Raw genomic sequence first — 16,446 nt, forward strand, 5'->3', positions numbered from 1 at the left:
TTTGTTTTCATGGGGTTGTTTGTTTTTGTTTGTTTGGGTTTTTGTTGTTTTGTTGGTTTTTTTTTTTTAAATCTAGGAGTTTTGTCATGCCTGGCTTTCAATTGGGAGAATTATATTTTGGATAAAGAATTTATTCTGAAGGCTTATATTTCTAATAGGCTGAAGCCAGTTAAGTTTTGTTGGTTTTTTTGGTTTTTTTATTCAGGAATTATTCCCTTTGGTATTTAGGAGCTCCAGTACGAGGACATGGATGAGCCCTTACATTATGTATCAACAATTGACTTATAAACCTGATAACAGTTTATTTTAAGGGTGTCATCACAGAGATGAAATCTATGACCAGCAGTAACAGGAAAAAATTAAGAATGGGAATAGTCAGACTGCATGTGAGAATCAAAAATTCCTGACAGTCCCCTGAAAAATTTCCTTTCAAGGAGGATGACATATACCTTAAAATGTTTTCAGGTGGTATCAAGGAAAAAAACCTCAAATAAACCAACTGACTGAAGCACACTGGAAATTAGGTGTACCTGAAGAGATGGACTGGGTCAGCCATAGGACTAGGTTATTATTGCACTAAAGACACCAAACACTTAGATCACAACACAAACTGACCATAGAGATCCTGTAACATTAGACCCTTTCTTTACTTTGCATGGTCACCAGTCACATGTGAAAACCATGACAATTTCAAGCATCATGATGAGATTTGTACTATTTTCCCATGGGTTATTTTTCAGACTGGAAAAAGATATTTGGGGAAAAATGTTTTGGAAACTGAAGTCACATGCTTTGATGTGAAAAAACAGCCAGACTGAAATGATATATTCTGACCTTAGCATTAAATAGAACTCATCAGTTTCTTACAACAAAACACAGTATGCTTTGGAAATTAAAATGAACTTCCACATGATTGGAGCAGAAACCTCATACTTGATTTCTGTGCATTTGACATGAAATACATAAACTTTTGATTTATACTTCAGCATGTTTCAGTAGATTCCAGATAGCCCTAAGGGCAGCTCCAAAACTAAAGGTAATTATGAAAATAAAACTGAATTTCTCAAACAAAATGAAGGTTTGGTTTAAATCCTGAAAAGAAACTTGTGGAGACTGGTCCACGATGGTTCACCAGAACTGGATACATAGACTGGTTCCACACTAATGTGGCCATTACCTGACCTGAAACACATCTGTGAACAATCTCTATGGCTGGCACCTAGGATATGTGCATGTAAAAGCCTTAACTGAATCTCACCTGCAGATTCAGTCTGGACCATCCTGCTAAATTAGGTGCCTTCAAAAACAAAGCTCCCAAGGCCCTCAACAGAGAATGTAAGATTAGGCATCACTTGCTTGATCAATTAGCTGCTTTTTGAAGTTGTACATACTTGACATGAATTCATTTAATCATGAAAAGGTCTAAAAAGCCTTTAACTTGCTAGAAACAAGCAGAAGCAGACAATTTCCCTGTGCAGAAGTCCCAAGGTCTGGCCTGCCAGTAGATTTAAAGCTCAAGAAACCCTACCTCTCCTTCTTCTCAGGGCCTCACTCACTTCTCCTCTTTCTCCAGCATTTATTTCAGTCTCTGTAGTAGCAATTGGGGTAGACAGGCAACTTGGCTCTGCCTTGCTCTGTGGCTTACAGAACCTTTTTCAGCCCTGAGCAGGACTCTTCCCTGCCATCTTTGAGCCTAAAAGACAGCACCCAGGAAACCCTGTAGCTGCAGGGTTATAAAAACCTTCCTGTCAGTGAACACCACTCAACAGAACACTATTAAATAAATAGCACATAGTGGTGTTGACTTTACCTCTGCGTTGTACCCAGCACGTAGCCACAGATCAGTATTGCACCACACAGACCTAATGTTTGCTTTTCAACGATGGCCTCTGTTGGCTTATCCCCTCCAGGCCCATTTCCCACCCTTGACTTGAATCTGTGCTATTGCTATACTCCCTCTAATTGCCAAAAATTGCTTGTCTCCTCCATGCCCTGGGATTGTTCAAGGTATCCATTTCACGGTGCTGATGTTCCTCTTGTATTGAAGCCAGTTTGGTATTACAGAAGATGACATTACTAAGACTTAAAATGCTTTTCTTAATAATGACATGATACAAAATTAGTAATGTAAGCTACATTAATTTGCTGATCTGTTCCACTTTCTTCCATTGTATGAGAATTATAAAGTAAACCACACAAGCTCTCGAGAACAGTGTCTTACTCTCAACACACATAAATGTAGGGCCTAGCTTTGGTAAATTTTGAAACACAAGGACAGTAAAGGAAGTCGTTTGGAGACTCACTTAGTGGTAATTGTCTTATTCTGTGTATATATTAGCTCTACAGACCTTACTTTGGCCACACGTTAATCCCACCTTGTATTAACATCCACACCAAGGTATCCAGTTCAGCACCAGGGACTTCTCGCAGGGAAGGAGCACAAGAACATCCCTCAAACTTCTTAAGGGAGAAGAATTTGACTTTCCAAGTTAGACTTTAAAACTTCACTACAACCTTGAAAAGCCTCTCTTCTCTTCCCATTGAAACTGATGAACCTTATTTTTCTTGGCAGATCATGTTTCCCAGAGACCTGCCTCCCGTCCCTTTCTCCTTGTCCCACATCCTTCCCTCAAGAGCTTTCCTTGCTCCCATCTCCCTAATCATCTTGGGCTCATTTCCAGGGATACTTGTAAAAATACAGCAGTGTGCTATAAACAGACAGTCTCGTCAGCTTTAAACTTCACCAGTTACTGTTTGTGAGGCGGGAGAGGGGAAAAGGATATTCCAAGGGGACCCCTTTGACGTGACCATTCGTCTGCCTGCATCAGCAGTTCCCAAGCCTGTCGGCTCCCACCCTCATTTCCGGGCTCATGACCTCCCTTCCATCAGCGCTCCTCGGGGTCGCGACCCCAACCTTGGAAACTTCTCATCTGGATCAGTCAACAGTGACACCTCAAGAATAATTTTCTAGCTGGTGCCATGTTTGTTTATGCTCCTCAGGGGCGTGATTACCCTGGAGTTCAGGTTCAAACTTGTCTCTTTGCTTGTTTGTAAGTTTGGAAAGAATTTCTGGGTGTCATTCAGCCAGTTGATAGCAAACTCCAACTCTTGACTGTTGTGGTTAGAGACAATAATATCCTATTAACTGACCTGGTATGGCATTAAGCTCTTGGTTGCAAAGTTCAGCCGTGCTTGGAAGAAGCAAAGATTTTACTTCTCTGCAGAGTCTGAAAACATCATTGTTTTCCTTGCTTGCATGTCACGATCATTCAGATATAACAATTACTGTGCCCAAACCACTCCTTATTCAATGACACGATTTCATCCCCCACGCTCTGCACCCTCTCTGCTGCACACACGCATGCAGGCAGCTGAACTCTCACAGCTGGCTTTCTGCACCTCTGGTTGTCTTTCTCATTATGGTCATTGAGACTGTGTGGGTAGTGAACATTGTAATATTCTAATTTCCCACTCTGCTTTGTCATCTTTGCTTGCTGGTAAAAGGGCAGTGGGAGGCAGAAAATCAACGGTGGTTTGAAGACATCTTGAAAACACCACTGAATTGCTAAAACTGTCAGAACATTTGCAGTTTGGATGTGCTACAGCAAGTCCTGCTTTGGAATTTCCCTGGAATTAAAATAATTGGCCATTTTTCAACTACCTGCTTCTTCTATTTTCACATCATAACCTTATTCAGCCTACATGTCTCTGTAGAGGTGGCTCTGCTTCTGCATTCAAGACCGGTTCCTTGAGCTTTCCTGCCCACGAAATCTCTCTCACCTGGTACTCTCTTACTCTAAGCCTAAAGCAGTTGTTTGACTTTTTCTTTAACCTCAGTGTATTTCAGTGTTACTGTTTTTCAGTTTAAACAGCCAAGCAATGTCTGCCTAGACACACCAGGCTGGAATCTGGGGAATGTAAAGTGGAAGCTTAGCAGTAGCAGCAGCACCTGGGCGCAGCCAGTGTTCATACCTGCCTTGGGAAAACATAAAATATAAATCTCGAGTCAAAGGGAAACCAGGTAATACTGAGTATTAACTAAGGGAAAACAGTTATTAAAGTGTTTGAAAGGACACAACACCACCTCTGCACTTGAGAGGGATAAAGTTATTCAAGATGAGTCAAGGAGGGAGAGAGAAGAAAGACATTTGTGACTTTTCACCACTTGGGCACATGTGAATACATGAGGCAGTTGGATACAATCCCTTTTTCTAATTATTCAGTCTCCATATGAGGTTTAAGCATCTGACTTTGGATGCTGCCAATAAAAGAGATTAGGCTGAAAATGTTTCAGCATGAAAAGCAACCACTGAAGCCAACATCAGGGCTTCTCTCTCCTACAAGCATGAGGGCAAACCCCTCGGCCTGGCAGTGCAGGAGAGGAACACAGTCATGCTTTGTTAGAATGAAACTTGGTGAGCATCAGAGCACATCAGCATGGAGAAATTCCTGTAATGATGTTCATGAGCCCATCACTTGTTTGTCACTGTATTGCACTTGCAGAAGGGTTGTGGATCTCTACTGAATTGCAAATGGTTTTCATTTTCTTCCTGTTTTTTGTTGTCACTTTGTTCCTACGAGAGTGCACAGAGGTCAGGTTTACCTTCTGCCTTCACTTGTGACATTATGAAATAGAAAACTGCTGGAGATGTCAAAGTGATGGACTAGAGAATCTGGTGTGATTATTGCTACTGAATTGAGCTTACCTGAAATATCTGTGCCTGTGGCATTTCCAGTTCCAGCCAGGGGGATTTAGATGGGCAAAACTTTCAAGGTTTGTGGGCAATTATCTGATTGGTGTTGGATTTTGCTTTTTTCTTCTTTCTAAATGTATTTGAATTTTCTTCAGCTAGGAGGGAATTAGAAATTTTGTCAGAGAGGAGAGAGCACTGGACTGATCTGAGATCTGCAAAAACTAATCCAACCTCATGCTTAGAACACGTGTCTTTATGAATAGTGCTCTACATAAAGGAAAAACTGCTGTTAAATGCAAAAGAGATTCCAAAATTAGAATAATCGTATTCATCTTGTTAATGCACATTAGAAAAGGATTGGTAATATGCATGGACTAGATGGAATTTAGTAAACAGGCTGACAACTAAAAATATTTTGACCAGTATAGGAGATAAAACTGTCTTTTGAAGAAAAGACACTATCAAAGGTTCATGGCTGAAAAACTAATTGGAATACAGCCATTGTAGCTACATGATATTTGTATAATCAGATTAGAGAACCATTTGATTTATCAAATGCACAGGGGCTCTTGTTTCAGGGGTGTATGGAAACACACTTTGAAGTGTATATTTCCTATCTGGATGAAGCTCTCATGTACAGGTGCAGCATTTGTAAAACATCCAAGAAAATACAAAGGTCCCTTTTAAGAGACAGACTCTTCCTTCCAGGAAAAGTTCTTCTCTTTGGGATTACAAGACTATTCAGCTAATATTAATATTTGGGCTATTTTTGCTGATCCAAAGAAACCAAACAGAACATGGAAATGTAGGAAGGTCATGGGTCATGGGTTTAATCTTGTCAAAGGTATTTTCAAGTTTGTTTGTTTTTAAGTAGAAAGGCCATATGCTTTATTGATCCACTGAAATATGACACTGGAAAATATTTTTCAGAAAAACTGGATGTCAAAGGGTAAAGGAGTGGAGTTCAGCTGCATCTCCAGCCTGGCTTTGAAAGACACATATAACCACATTGCTTCATTTAACGTCCACAGGTCTCTCCTACCACTGCCAACACAGACAAGACTCCAGCAGGTATCATCAATATATGTATTTTAGACCTCAGGGTACCAGAAACCCTACCCTAAACATGAATAATTTAGGGAAGAGGGAGTTTCTTGGTTTTCAAAAGATGAAAGTACTTTTGAAGAAAGAGAAACTTTGCTTGCAAATCACATAACAGCTGCAGAGGAAGGGATGAAGAGAAAGTCTAAAGTGAACTCTGCTGGCCACTCTGACAGCCTTCCCAGACAGCCAAATGAGGAAAGTTGAGCTGGCACATCTGAGCAAGGTTCCCAGGGCCAAGGACTGTATACAAAATGATGCTAAGAGACCCATTCTGCTCAATTTATTACAGGAAGATAATCATGTTTGCTCATTTTACTCATTTATTGGTTCTGAATGTGTGCCCATTAACCATATAAACTGTAGAGGTGAAAAAACAGTTGGTGAAATAATCGTATAAAAGCAGCAAGGGAATTCACTAAAAATCTGTAATTCTGAGTGAGAATGACTGTCAGAAAGTTCATAGGGCTTCCCGTGTTATCCTCTACCTGTCAAAGGAAAGGATCTAGACAAGGTCTTATTTGTGAAGTTGAAAAATCCACATAGTCCTTGAAGGGAGATGAACTCTTCAAAATAAAAAGAGTGCAAAGGGAATAATTCAGCAGAGTTTGTTTCTTCTTGCCCTTCATTAGAATATTATTCCCTAAACCAGCCCAGCAGGAAAGAGAGACATGGAAAATAAGTGCAAGTAGGTATTGCCATGAGAGCAGTAAGCCTTACTCCACCAATTCTCAAAGTAAGAAGTTTAGCTCTATTATATGATGATAAAACAATTTCATCTGAGACACCAAATCTTCAGCCCCAAAGATAGAAACATTTTATCTGCATCTGAGAAATGAAAATGATTCTATAAACGTGGAGGCTCATGGAATTACAATAGCTTTCTTAGAAGATGCTGAGAGGCAGAGATGCCAGAACAAGATCAGGTAAGCTGAAACTGATAGTGCACAAGATTACACAAATCAACCAAACAGCCCAGTGATGCAAGGGTCAAACAGATGGGAGAAAAAAAGAAAAAATGACTGCAGGCCAAGGGTATTTGAACTGTATGCGAACACATTTACATTCAGTGTGGCACTATCCATGTGTCACACACAAAAGTGGGACCCATGCTAGCCCTGAGGAATACTGCAAAATTGCCTTATGACAAGACATTCACTCATGACATGGACACTTCACTAAATTAAGTGCTTTCTAGAGCCAGATAGTCTTTCAGTTTTTCTTTTTTTAGTGCTTTTTAAATAGCTTGTTCTCCAGTGACCTGGAATCACATGCTTGTGCCTTTGATCATTCAGAGTATTTCACAAATTCTTTGGGAAAATACTCAGACCAGCCCAGATATATAACAGAGCTATGCCTGTCAGAAACTCCCTTCTCTACCTGGAACCAGCTGAAGATAGGGGGAGATGTTTCCACAGTCAGCACCAGAGCTAAGACTAGAGGAGTAGAAGGTGCTCACCTGTAAGTTTGAGCTCTAGGGATATTGCTAACAAGAAGAACAACCAAAATAAAAGGTCAGTGGAACAACACAAGTAAAGATATTTACCACATGAGGGTGCAGAACTGAAGAGGAAGGCTGGGATTATATCTGGCCAGCTCCTGTTGTATCATGAAGGGCATCTCTGCAGAAGTAAGAGACAGGTTTGACCATATAGACAGGGACAGGTACAGCCGGAGCTGATCTCAGGAGGATGGCAGAGGTTATTGGATGGGCTCAGTCACCACTTGGGAAGAGCAGTATGGACTTTCCTTGGGTATGAAAGGAGCTCACAGCAGTGGGATTTGAGTGAGCTGCACTGGTGTGCTTTTAGTCCTTGGGCTTTACTAATTTTCATATTTACATGTCACTGAACTGGGAACATCAGTGTATCTGTAGAAAGACAGTTCCCTGTTCTCAGCTGTCCCAGCTGCATATACATAACAAGGACAGAAGGAGGCACAGAAGTTTAAGAGGCATGGAGAGATTTTGGGGTCCTTGCAGTCCTTTGTTTCTTCTAGCAGGCACTAGAGCACATGAAGGCAGATCTGAGATGTTTCCCAGGGTTTGCAATGGGCCCTGCCTGCAGTGCACTTCAGCATGGCCCATTTCCAGGGTCCCTGTGCAGTGAGTCATGAGCTGAAAAGAATACACAAAAGAAGTTGTTCTTGTCTCTCCTGCCCCCTTTCTACAGCCTCTGAGAGTGGCCAGGACAGCATATAGGAGGATAAGTGCAAGCAGGAGTAAAGTGCTACTCAGAAGTGATTAAGAAGTCTGTTAAATAAACGGGCCAGTAAAGTTGACCAGGAAGTCTGATGCATTAAGTCTTACAGAATGGATCATCCTAGGAAGGAAACTACACAACTTCAATTATGATGTGTAAGATCACCACAGACCTCAACAAACACTCCACAAGTCACCAGGAATTCACTAGTATGAATGAAAGCTGCTCCACTGAATCCTGCAATCCACTGCACAGCAAATTGCCAAAGGACTGAATCCCAAAGTGCTCCATGGGGACCCATTGTGTACCACCGAGGCCCAGGAGCCTCCTACCAGGCATCTCTGTATGGATGGCCTAACTCATTCTTTCAAGTGTACATGACATACTGCAAAGAAGATTTAGGAACCCAGAATGACGCCTCCAAACTGCACAGATGTTAAAAGGCACAAGCCAACAGCACAAACAACCCTTCTCCTTGCTGTTCAAATCTAAGAAAGATGCAACAGAGGGCAGTGAGTTTTAATGCATGATCAGAAGCTGCTGTAAAGCTGCTGCTTTCTTGTGGAAACATGAGATCTATTATATTTATCACAATTTTGCTAAGTAAGGTTAATACCCTGGCATTGACCCTGCCTCATATGCCCTTAATAACATTATTATGCTTTGTCCTGTTAAGATTTTACAGCAGAAGAGATAATACATGGTCAATAATCCATTATAAACAGGTACTTTTCTTCTTGTCCCCTTGCCCGCAGCCTCCACCCCATTGCAGCAGGGAAGACACTGCTTCAGCCAGAGAATTTGGTTCCAATGTCAGCCTATAACCACCATATCCCTTCAAAAAAAGAAACTCATCAGACATTGTGGTCTTTATCCTGGCAGTAAAATAGCCTGCATGAATATCAACATTACCATAAATCATTCAATTGCTGAAAGTCATCCTAGCATCAGAAGGAGCTGAATAGCAACCATTTCTCAGTCCTGATGCACATCCACTCACAGCAGCTGAGCTGTGGGAGTATAAAGACCTATTTTTCAGCTAGAATGATAATCAAGCCATTCCTCATGTAAGAGTGAATTCATTTGCCTCAGTATTAGTCCTAAATAAGAATACCAGAAATTGATATGTAGCCTCCAACTCAAACGAAGATTAAACTGAGGCCACCAAATTCCTTTATTCCTTAAAACACATATAAAAGTCCCAGCAAGATTCTTATCTTGGTGTGAATCTAAACATACTGAATAAAATTTAAAAGTCACCATTTCAGACTGTTTTTTCTCAGCAGCCCCAATGTAGCCATAAAAATCAGAATCTGTCCTTAATATCTCTGCACACTGGTACTGTGCAGAACTAGCTCCAGACTATTTATAGCTCACACTATATATACACACTGCAGCTTCCAAAGGAATATTTTATCTTTTGGGAGGACAATGCTTTCAGTAATGTAAGAAGCCAAAGTTTTGCTTTAAAAAAAACCCAAACAAAACCTCTGCTCAAACCCTTAACCTGGAAGAGTAGCCCTGCACTGCCAATCAGATAATGGGCTTAATTCTTACATCACACTTTATTTGTAGCTCACTGTGTAGTTAATGTTTGCAGCTTATCTAAGAGGAGAAATGTGAAACCAGAGTTTTAGAACAATAGAAACAAGGCTGTCACCAGCAGGCTGCCAATGAATCATGTCCCTGCAGTCAAGTTCTCCCAGAAGGTCATTTGTAACAGAAATACATCCCTGCCTGAGCTGGCAAAATGCTGAAAAGTGTTTCTCAGTTTTATCCTAATAAAACATCGAACAGATCAATTACCAGAACAACTTCACCTGGTAGGATTTTTAAGTTCTGTTGTCTGCAAGAATTAATAGTAAAGGTTACTGAGTAAGCAGGCCTGCTTGCTTCTATGTCTGAGGTTCTAGAGGTGGTTCTACCTTCAATCTAAATTCAAGGTACCAAAAATCCTTTTACAAACCTTAGGAAAAGTGATTTCCTGTTCTCTTTCACATTTTCAAAATCATTTCAATGAAAATAAAAAAATTAAACACTAAGTAACTTTCTTCCATTCCATTCAGAACAGAAGCCCTGAAATCATGGAAAGCCAGCAAGGTCTGCAAGAATGATTTGCCAAGAGACAGAAAGCAGCACTGATACTTTTTTCCTTCAGTGCAGAGAGAGATGCAGAAAAAGGACAAGGAAGTACCGAAAAAAAAAGAAAAAAAAAGTACCTGAGTCATAAAAGCTGTTTTTTGCTCACATGGAATTATTTTAAAGTAACTGCAGCTTAAAAAAGAAAAAACATCTTTTCTGCTGTGCTTGCAAAAGAGCTCCAGATTTTCTACAAGAGAGAAAGCAGATGACGGGGGGAGCTGTTCTTTTAAGAAAAATGTCATTGGCACAAACAGCTGGCACTTAGTGACGTGTTATTTATATGTGCAGTTGCTCGTGTTTTTTAACAGATAAGAAAGCATTATCTCATTTGTGATTCAGGTGAGGAGCACAAGCAGCTCTGCAGCGCCTCTGGGCCACGTTTCTTATCGTATCAGAAACATCTGTCATTTTGCAAATGAGTTCAAATAAAAGTGCACCAAATATGCAGTTTCAGGATGAGACAGCATTATGCTAGGAAACCAGAAAAGCAGCCTCCCCCTGCAAATGCTGGGGTGGTCTGTCCCACATTCACCAGTTGGGATGAGAGCAAGGACTATGAAGGGGAAGGGGAGAAAAAGAGAGAGACCTTGGAAGTGTCATGATTATAAATTATCCTTTCTCTAGGAGCCAGCTGTGCCTGAGAACTGGCTCACTCGTGGGGGTCTGGCGGTTCATGCTGCAAAATGATTAACACATCATAAACAGACCTGGCTGAATCCTGGCCTTTGTCATCCAGAGGACTTTACTCAAGAAAACACCGATGGGCTGGGGTAGGAAGGATGCATGGAGAGGTGGCCAGCATGATTACCACCAGAACTGTACTTGCAGGGGGTCTGCTCACAAAGATGGAAATGAATCCATTTTAAGGGCAGCTGAGGATGAGCTGGTAGGAGCTTCCACCTCCAGGGAGGGCAAGATAAGGGATAAAAACAGGGCATGCTCATGCACTGACGTTCACTCCTGCAGTAATGCTGCACATGGCACAGAGTTAGAACAATTCATACTATAGACCATGTTTTCCTCTGGTCGTGTTTTCCAGAGAACTGGGCTGGGTCTAGTACCCCTGTGAGTACAGGGGAGTTTTTGTACTCCTCTTTAGTAGGAACAAAGACAACTCAAGGTGGCTTCAAAATCCATCATGGCTAGAAGTGTCCCTGTAGCTCTGGAAGCTGGCAGCTGGATTGAGATCCCCATATGTGTCACACTGAACAACACCTTCCTGCTTTGCCTTTGGGCTTTTATTAAAAAATACAGGAGAAAAATGATTGTGTCGTTAGTACTTTCAGAGAAATCCCTTGAAGTTCAGCTGATGCACAGGGAAAAGCTATGGACAGGCTCTGACTGGGTTATTGTTCCTTCAGCCTGTGGACAGCCACACGCTGCCTTTTCTGTCCCAACAAAGACCCCTTTGGTGACCCTTTATGGCTGCTGTACATCCAGTTGTGGATGAAATGTGAAATATTCTCTTTTTTCCCCCCCAAGGAGCACAGGCATGCAGCTTAAGAAAAATAGATGAAAATACATATTTTAACTTTGTTTCTAATCTGAAACCATATATTCTTAAATATGCATACATCAGCAGAAACATCAGGTAAGGGCTCCCACTCTAAAACAAAGAGAAACATGCACTTTGAGCCCTCATATGAAATTGCAGTAAAAGCCCAACCCAGTAATTATTTTCCTTGATTTTCAGCCAGACGAGGCACAAGACAAATAAGTCATCAAGGACAAATAAAAGGAGGTTCATTCATCGCACTCAGGGCTGGAATCTTTAATGGTCACCAAATGAACTAAGATAACTAAGTAACCATTGTAAATATTAATCTTTAAAGGAAAACAATACTCCCAACAACAGGAAGCCTGATAAGACATTGGATGTGGCCATCAGTGTTATGGAGTCTCTCTAATTTCCTTAGTTTTTTCTTATGCCTGTAGAGGGATCAGGAAGGGGACCATATGGTATCTCTCAAAGGAAGTAAATTAACATTATTAATAGCTAATGTGGGAGAGGTGAAACAGTGATTGTTCGTTCTAGTTGTTATTGTGCTTTTGTTGGGGGGGGAAGCCTGCCTGCTAGTAAGCTTAAGCACTCAAGCCAAATTCAAAATCTTGTATTTATAAACAGAGATCTGATAACAGTTGCCTAAGCATCCATGATGCTTTGCCAGCGCACGCACATCGAGCTGATCCGAAGGGCCTGTGTCCTGGGGTTTGACCCAGGAGTTAGCTCACACAGAGGAGAGCTCAGGCTTTGGTCCCTGTCCCCAAATAACGCCTCACAAGGACTCTCACATTCTCCTTTGCGTTGGTTTAGTTTGAAGCAGAAGGACAAGGATGGGTAGATCTGCACTACTGAGGGACACAACTTGTCCTCTGGCATCCCCTGAGGCAGTGGATCAAGGGGCCACAGAGGAGGTGGGATCTCACAGGCAGTGGTCACCCTGTGGGACATCTGCTTTTGAGTCCATAGTGTTGGCTCAGCTGGTTTCCAAGGGCTGCTCAGCAGGGTAGTATGGAAGTGGCAGTATTATTTTGTAGGAAGCAGTGATAACAAAGTGCTGTATTAGGACTGATTGAATTGGTCACTTGAATGAATACGTCATAGTCCTGGGATCCCTTGCACTTTGTCTGCACTACAAGAATTCACCTTTCCTGGGTCTCTGCTTTTTTCTTGCATACACTTAGTGGGTTGTATTTATTCACTGTAAATAATATTGCCACTTAAGTTATATGTTGTGTCTACTTGAAAAGGTGAGACCCTGATCTCAAACTCATCTGTTTGTCCCAGAGCACCTGAAAGCATAAAATGCATTTCTCATTTTTTTTGAGAGTTCCTATTTCTACTTCCTTCCCAATAATTAAAGCCTGAGGCAATTTCTAGCCGGCCTTGCAGAAGTGGACTACATGACACCTTGCATGTTGAGACAATATGCAAAATAAATTCAACAGGTAGGAGTTTGTTACAATTACCATTACCCATTTAGCAGATTTTAGCAAACTTTGGGGAAATTGTTCAATAAATTCCTCAGAAAGAAACCAGCGGAATTTGGTATACATAGTTCACTGGACATAAGTAAAAACTGAGCAGCCTAGTAAGATTACCTCATGCTGTAGGGCACGTGGTTACTTCATAAAGGAATTCCCACTACCCTTGAAAGCTTATCCTTTAACTGAAGGCTGTCAGCTGGATTTTGGTTTCTAGGCCTGAAGAGGACAACTTGAATGTTTTAAGACTATACAGACTTCAGATGAATTTAGGTGGAGCTGCCCTGTAAGGAAACCCCTTCCCTACCAGACAGCTCCACTTGCAGAGAGAAGTCAGTAAATTCTGATTAAATTTGTGTCTTACATCTGGCCGAAAATACCTCTTCCTGGGTGATGATGGGATATTTTATTTCTTATGAAACTCATTATATTGACCAGTAAGTTAATGAAAGGCTGAAGAGACGTGCATTGTTTCCTGGCTTCATAGAGTCATATGACATGGATAAATGGTTCTCTGTGCTGAAGTCTGGATGGTTTATAATGTTGTGAAGTTTTACACACTGCAAATTTCAGGGCCCTTTCATATTTCAAGTTACGTAAACTTATAATAAAACTTGCTCCTTGGCTCTGCAGAATGGCACTTTCTGCTCCATCAGGACAGGGTTTATTTCTAGGCACGAAAGGGAGGATGCTTTCATGATAGTTTTGGAGAGGACATTTGCAGAATATCCATGTAAGTATCAGAAGACAGATGTGTTGTCAGGACAGTCCTACAGTAAGGAAAAACATTACCTCAAAAGAAATTAAATGTGTCAAGCCAAACTCTCTAGTGATTTAAATACCTTTTAAGATAACAAATCTGCCTATTTTCATAATCTTAATCATCAGCATCAATATGATATCAGTGTGACAATTACAACTCATTAGATTATGGTCACACATTTGCTTCTTGTTGTCTGTCCCCTGCCTGACATCCACGCTGGGCACCAAGTGTGGTTGTTTGGTGATGGCATATGAAAACAATTCTAATCTAAACCCACGACAACCTCAGAAAGCAAAGCAAGTTACAGTTACTTATAACACCAAGTCTAAAGGTTTACAGATCTCAAGAGGCCCTGTCTTACTCCCTATCAGCAGAGTCTTGGAGTTCATGTGTCTGTGGCAGCTGGAGAGCATGAGCAGCACTGGACCATGCAAAGGTCACAGGCACACAGTTAACCCCTGCACAAAGCTATTGATCACTCACAACCCATTCTCTAGCCTTATCATGTAATTAATCACACTTTGTGAGAGCTTCAGGGAGGAGGGTGGTGTCTGGGGTGGCTGATTACTCAGTTGCAACTTGGACTCTCCACCCAGGCAAGGGATAATTGGAGAAAATCTAGCACTGCCTCCCTCCCCACCCGTGAAGCCTGGACCTTGGGTGAGGGCACAGAACCCATCCCTCTTCCCTGCTGGCACACAAGAGCAAAGGTCAGGCTTGGCTCCTGCCCTGTTCTTGACCGGAGCAGCAGCACCTGGAGCAAGACCTCAGGTGAAGGTAACAGGTTATTTGTGGTAAAGCTCAGCAACTTGCTTACTAATCTCTGGAAAGAAGGGGGAAGCAGAGGAAGGATTTTAACCCTGTGGTGCCTCTCAGTCAGCTGGCACAGGCACACAGTGCCTCCCAGGGCCACCCCAGGGAAGTGGGCCTCCAGGGCACTCTGCTCCCAAAACCAGGGCATGTCTCTGACTGCCACAGGACAATTTATAGGACAAATATTGAGGATAATTAAGGATAATCTCTGCTTTAGGTGTCTTACAAAGAAGGTCAGGTACTCTCTTTCCTTGTCAGATGTGATGAAGTCAGGCAGCTCCCACAAAGAGGAGGTATTTGTTTCTCAGAACAATAATAAAAAACCCTATCTAGATCCTAAAGGTTTCCTAGATTTAATCTTCTCAAAATTTAGACAAGATCATTACTGTGAATTGTGTCTCTAAAGAGCCATAGCAGTGAATTACATTACATTACCATCAATCTCCTTCTGGTACATGCTTTCCTTACTGTTCTCATGCTAGCAAATACAGAGAGGTGCTGTAATACTAATGTCCCAAGCTCACACACTAACATCTTTTCAAGCAACTTGGCAGGTCAGGTCACATGAAAGCAAAGAAGGAATCTGCCCCAGCAACTTCTGCTATTATTTCTGTGTTTAATCTGATGATTTCATAATATTTGGTCATAAGATGTTGTTTTGGATAGACAGTCATTATCATGACAGGTTTCTTCCTAAAAAGCCTTTGTGTAAGACATTTGCATTGCTAGTGAAGTGGCAAAGTTGGGCCTAACCAATTCCTGCTCTTGAAAGATCCCTCTATTACCCAGCTGACAAGATTTGAGAGGGCATGTGTTGCATGATCTCTTCTGATTATAGATGTGACAACTGAAACCAGAGGATGTCTGAGAAGAAGGCATGTTCCAGCCTCTGTTTCAAAATCCTTGGGTACATAAAAGACCGGTTACCAAGAAATTGGAGCAACAGCAGTTCCCCACCCCTGTGAAGGAGGAATATTCCTTGGAAATATCTGTCTTACACAACAGGCAGAATTTAGAAGGTGAAGGACCAGACACCAGAGGAGGCCAATGGGCCTGTGGTCAAGCCAAGACTGTGCTCATGCAAGAGAAAAGTTCAGTGATTTCTTTAGAAAGACTGATTCAAAACATTGGAAAAACATGTGGCAACACAGCCACTGAGAGATCACTGTTACAACTGAGCCATTTGTAGCACTCCTGATCCAGCAATCCCCTTGGTCATGCCTTCGTGTGTCCAGCTCTTTGTTTATATCCAGGCACGTTGCTGCAGCACTTGAGCAGCTTCAGCAACATTTTTAACATATCAGCATATAACTATATTTTAATTAATCTGATGGGATTGAGAGCAGAGTTTGATGGTCAAGGCTGCATACAGCAATTGAGCTTTAACAAATTACCATACCTGCATAATTACAAAAATAAGAACTGAAAGAGGCCTTGCTGTCCAGGTAAGTTCGTCTGCAGTTCTACACACTTCACCACGTTAAACAAATGCATGTTGTTTTATGTTATGTATGTTCTGCTCAGTGCTTTCATGATCTTTTGAAAGTTCAAAGATAAACAAGAGCCCCTGAAATGACCCATCTACAGCAGAACAAATCTAGAGATTGCTAATAACTGAATTCCAGTCACAAAGCACACTTTTACAGGTAAGTCCAGGAGCTAAGCTGCTGATTGCATTTTCAGAAGTCCTTAGAAAACACCAACCTATAATTAACTTAAAATAGCAGCCAAGAATAGTTTGATCTAT

At 41.5% G+C, this 16,446-nt stretch overlaps 1 protein-coding gene across 4 annotated transcripts in view; it reads right to left on the reverse strand.

The window, feature by feature from the left end:
* SLC6A6 (solute carrier family 6 member 6) overlaps positions 1–10,410 on the reverse strand; it is a 124,152-nt gene extending 113,742 nt beyond the window's left edge. For 2 of the 4 annotated variants that reach the window (XM_086846094.1, XM_086846092.1), the window contains exons 1-2: positions 10,216–10,410; positions 7,342–7,417 (exon numbers count right to left, since the gene is read on the reverse strand). The gene's annotated coding sequence lies outside the window, so the exon portion shown is untranslated. The remainder of the gene's footprint in view (positions 1–7,341; positions 7,418–10,215) is intronic. The other 2 variants (XM_086846095.1, XM_086846088.1) reach the window with 1 other exon arrangement.
* Positions 10,411–16,446: the final 6,036 nt, after the last annotated feature.

The sequence above is a fragment of the Cyanistes caeruleus genome, chromosome 11 (genome assembly GCF_971803275.1).
Source record: "Cyanistes caeruleus chromosome 11, bCyaCae1.hap1.1, whole genome shotgun sequence".
NCBI classification, from domain to species: Eukaryota; Metazoa; Chordata; class Aves; order Passeriformes; family Paridae; genus Cyanistes; species Cyanistes caeruleus.